The sequence below is a fragment of the Erythranthe guttata genome, chromosome 12 (assembly GCF_056151865.1).
Source record: "Erythranthe guttata isolate IM_541 chromosome 12, IM_541, whole genome shotgun sequence".
Lineage (NCBI taxonomy): Eukaryota > Viridiplantae > Streptophyta > Magnoliopsida > Lamiales > Phrymaceae > Erythranthe > Erythranthe guttata.
Genome location: NC_142544.1, coordinates 5646619 through 5651797, shown reverse-complemented (window position 1 = coordinate 5651797; position 5179 = coordinate 5646619). Strand labels below are relative to the sequence as shown.

General features: G+C 30.2%; 1 long non-coding RNA gene across 1 annotated transcript; it reads right to left on the bottom strand.

The window, feature by feature from the left end:
- Window positions 1-2223: 2223 nt before the first annotated feature.
- Window positions 2224-4279, bottom strand: LOC148766299 (uncharacterized). The gene is made up of 2 exons (XR_016034906.1): window positions 2741-4279; window positions 2224-2663 (listed from the first exon to the last, which is right to left on the bottom strand). It is a non-coding gene; the product is annotated as an uncharacterized LOC148766299 (long non-coding RNA).
- Window positions 4280-5179: the final 900 nt, after the last annotated feature.

Below are 5179 nucleotides of genomic sequence, written 5' to 3'. Positions count from 1 at the left end.
TTGGTTTGAGAAATATCTTGCTGAGTTTGGGGGTGGCTCAAGCTTGATGGAGCTGATGACAATGGTGGTTTCGGTGGTTTGGAGAAAAGAGGAAGATAAGGGAGAGAAAGGGTGAAGGAGCCGAAGTGTGTGAGGGAGAAGGAGACTCTTGGACTTCTAATAGGCATGCATGAGGTGGAGTGTGGGATTAGCCATAGTAGGTATTAGGCTAGACTTAGATTATTATTATTATAACTAGTAATTGTACCCGTGCGATGCACGGGACAACAAATTGCATTCTTTTGATGTTGTAAGAATATAAACAAACGTTTGATGTATCGTATGATCGAAATTCTATTATACTGGAACATTATTAAGTATACTACACAAAAAAAAAAGGACATAACTTTACTGTTGAATAATTTTCCAAATGAATTGAATCAGCTAATACCAGTAGATTGAAAATTTGAACCAGGAAAAAAATCATCAATTATGTCTTCCATGTTGAGCTTAAAAGTAATTAGATTTAATAACTAAGTTAACATAATCAAAACTAAACTATCGACAACATTCCATCGTAAAAGGCCATCTATACATCTTGCATCGGAACTAAGCCCTTCTCCACTGCCTCATTTTAAGGTTGTTTTGCCACTGAAATTAACAATTGGAAAATTAAGAAACAAAAATAAATATAAACAATAAATTAAATATCGCATACAAACAATAAGTCTTGAAGGTCGACTTCCAATAGCTTGTGGCTCCGCCCATTTTTGGTTAATTTTCTCAAATCATCCCTTTCAATAACATGTCCAATAACATATAAAATGAAATAATTGTTATACATAAAATTTGAAAACTTTGGTATAAATTAATGAAACACATAATTTAACAAAATTAAATTACCTATAAGCCATGATGGAAAAAGATGTAAACTAATTGCCACAAATGCAATAGGATGAAGAAGAAGATAAGAAACAAAATCTAAAGACGGGTTACCAAAAGAAGAAGCCTTAGGTAGGGAAGAAATAAAATTCAAATGTTGCAGACATTCTGTAAAACGATGTCACAAAATCCGCTAGGGATGAAAATCAGATTTATTTACCCTTTTCTATAAAAATCGAAAATCAGATTATTATAAATAATATCTAGGAGAATTTGATGAAAATCGATAATAATATTTAAAATAATATTTCGGAGATAAAAATTTGATAAAAAAATCAAAAATTAATATTTAGGAGATAAAAATCAAAAATAAAATTTAAAATAATAGTTAGGAGATAAAAAATTGATAAAAAATCGAAAAATAATATTTCAAATAATGTTAATGAGATAAAAGTTGATAAAATATGAAAATAATAATTAGAATAATATTTAGGAGATAAAACATGATTAAAATCAAAATTATTATTTAAAATAATATTTAGGAGATAAAAATTTGATAAAAATCGAAAATAATATTTAGGAGACAATAATCTGATAAAAAACGAAAATAATATTTAGGAGATAAAAAACTAATAAAAACATGATAAAACTCGAAAAAAATATTTAAAATATTATTTAGGAGATATAAATTTGATAAAATTCGAAAATAATATTTAGGAGATAAAAATCTGCTAAAAGTTGAAAATTATATTTAAAATTATAGTTAGGACTTAGGAGATATAAATTTGATAAAATTAAAAAAATATTATTTATAATAATATTTAGGAGATAAAAATTTGATAAAAATAAAAAATAATATTTAGGAGACAAAAATCTGATCAGCCCTTTTGCTGGATTGTTGGTCCGCAGTGATAAAAATAAAAAAATAATATTTAGGGGATACAAATATGATAAAGTTCGAAAATAATATTAAGGGAATAAAAATTTGATCAAAATTGAAAAAAAAAATTACAAATACGACATTAGGGTTTCTTAGGGTTGCCCTAGCGTTTCTTTCTTTTATATATAAGATTATTTAAAGTTTAAAAATCCTCCCCTTAAACATACACACACACGGTATCCTACACACACATATATAGTTATTATATATCATGGCATGTGTGATGAGTGTGTGAATATGCTAAGTTATAGCATGCATGTATAATTCATCCGTAAACACGTACGCACATAAGGTCACATATAAAATTCGATATCTATTAATTTTGTAACACCCTCCATGTCGTTTATATATTTAAGAATAGTTTTTAGAAAAATGGACTTTATTAAAACCTTCGGATCCTATTTGATCCATTAGAAAATAAGTTTGGAAATCGTCAAAGCATTTTTCTTTCTTCAAAACATAACCCACATTTGAAAGATATAATTTTCATAAAGAGTGCTACTTCAACATAGACGGGGTTTTAAAGCAATACTTGGAATACAGCGGAACACAAAATAACTTTATTTTACATACACTCCGGTTTAATAGACTAGATTCCTAAATAGAGTACATTATAATTACAACTATAAACTTATCAAGTTAAAACACTTAAAAAGAAAGTGACTAATAAAATCTTTGAAAATAGTCGATTGATATAAAAGCTCGTGATTCCTCGAACTCCGCTCCACCAATTTCCATAACCGCTTCGAGAAACTCAACCTTGACATGGGCGAAGAGCTTCCCCTGCTTAACGTATACTCACAAGGTTTTCTCACGTATAAACAAAATATTGTATTAACATGGGGATGCAACGACCGAATAGCTGTAATACACATAAACATAAAGTCCCCATAGTCCGTACTAGCAATTTAAACATATAGATGCAATATGACGGGATACCTATCAGATTCATAACATGGTTATCGGTAATAGACATCGATATTCTGAGCCCGTTTATTAATGGAAGCTATCCACTCTATAGTCTATAGTACCGTAGTTGGAGTACCGGCCCCTCCGTATTTCCGTGTCTACTCGACCGATAGCCATTTAAGATTCTGACTTCCTATACTGACCATGCAAATATCATAAATGACAAATCATATAAACAATTCAAAACACATTAATAAACATTCTCGTACTTTATGTCAACACAAATACTATAATGTGACGGTATCCCTATCAGATTCGTAACATGGTTATCGGTAATAGACGTCGATATTTTGAGCCTGTTTTGAGGGGAGCTACCCACTCTAGTCTATAGTATCGTAGTTGGAATACTGGCCCCTCGTATTCCCGTGTCTACTCGACCGATAACCATATTAAGATTCTGACGTCCCTATACTTGACCATGCAATACCATAAATGACAAATCATTCAACTCCAATAATATAACCATGTTAGATCGGACTTGCGCTTAGCATAATAAACACATAAACGCCTAACCACATAGCTAACAAACCTATTCAAACCATTTTCTTCCTTAGAACTTCTTATTCAAATGACTCACATAATTAATTCAAAACACATAAATAAACATGCTTGTAATTCACATATATTATGCAACGTACACGTACCACACACCAGAGGTATCACATACAAGAGAAGGGGATTATCATATTATTTCATAGAACCACTTTCATAGTTATAACATACTAAAGTGATTATCTTAAATGCATCATTCATGCGTTTCCTAAGCTATACATTTATGTGAACATATAAGCATACGATAATCATAATAGCACATACGCACATAATATATGAAATCCGAATCCACATAATATTTGGCAGATTCGGTACTTCAACTTTGGAAATTCATATATCTTAAACCGTACATACAAACATTATGAAATTTTAACACAACGTTCACATATATGTGATTTATACCATATTAAAACAGTTCAGTAAAATACCTATCCATGGGAAAGAAATAATTCATTTAGTGCAGTAACACCAGCAGAATTTCAGAACAGAGCATTCAACTTTAAAAATACTAATTAAATCATTCTTTCAACGAAACACCATGACATTTCACGGAGAATCAGATTTATCAGTCTATAAACATATCCAGTTCGAATCGCATGAATCGGAACAAGATAAAATATAATTTAAGACATAAATCATAGATGACTCAGAAATCCTGCAGTTTCAGAAAACGGTTCATAACTTGATCAATATAATTCCAAATTACGCATACCGTATATCACAACGAAGCTAACAGAAATATCTACATGCAGAATTAATTTCATAATTTTCAGAAAATAAATCATCGATGAAACATGCACTGGAACCTGAGGCTACGAATCTGGAAATCGAATTAGGGTTCATTGAAATCTATGTTTCATGACCTAGATCCCTAAATCCGATTCCTAAGCATATTAATCAATTAAATCACATAAACATCATCTTATTATTATCATTAATCGAATACAAGGAAGAAGGGGAAACTTTGATGAGTTCTCGTTACGTCTTCGGGGTGAGGCTGCCGAGGGATGGGAGGAAGAAGAGTGAAGACCCCAAAATTCAAATAGAGAAGGAAAGAGGAGGAATCTTCCTTGGCTTATACTAGGAAATTAGGAGGAAGTTTCCCAAGGGCTATTGTGCAATATCTAAAACCATGGGGGTCCTAATAGCAATTCAGAAAATATGTTGTACACTAGACTACATACTCTAAACATGCATATATATACGGCACATACATGGCAATCATACACAAATCATAATACATGTATCTATAACAATTAATTACTACATCTTAACCCATGTAGCATATAAATATACACAATATTCATCTATGCATCTACATTCATTAAACCATAAATCGTAAAACAATTAAAGATACATTGCATAGATTAATTATTCATTTAAAACACATAATGCATTTAATCACATAAATAGAATTACTTAATCATTCAATCAAATCGAGTTGATCGCACATTGCTCATATATAGACATAACATAAAATAGCACAGTGCATATAAACCACGTAATCATTTTGGGTACGCAAAAGTTACTAATTAATTCATGAATCGGAAATTATCAATTTACTCAATATAATTTCATATAATATGCTTATGAAAATGCGGGGCGTTACAATTAGTGTACTATATTTTCTTATTTTGTATTAAATTGATTATTTTTTTTCACTTTTGAAATAATATCCCGTGCATCGCACGGGGAAAAAATACTAGCATGCATTATTTCAATTCTTTTCCAAATTTACATCTGTGAGTATTTTTTTTATATTTTGAAAATTCAAAATATGCTAATGAAATAAACATTTTGTCACTTGCAACTCTAATATGTTTACCATTCCTTTAATATTTTCACCAATTTTATGTC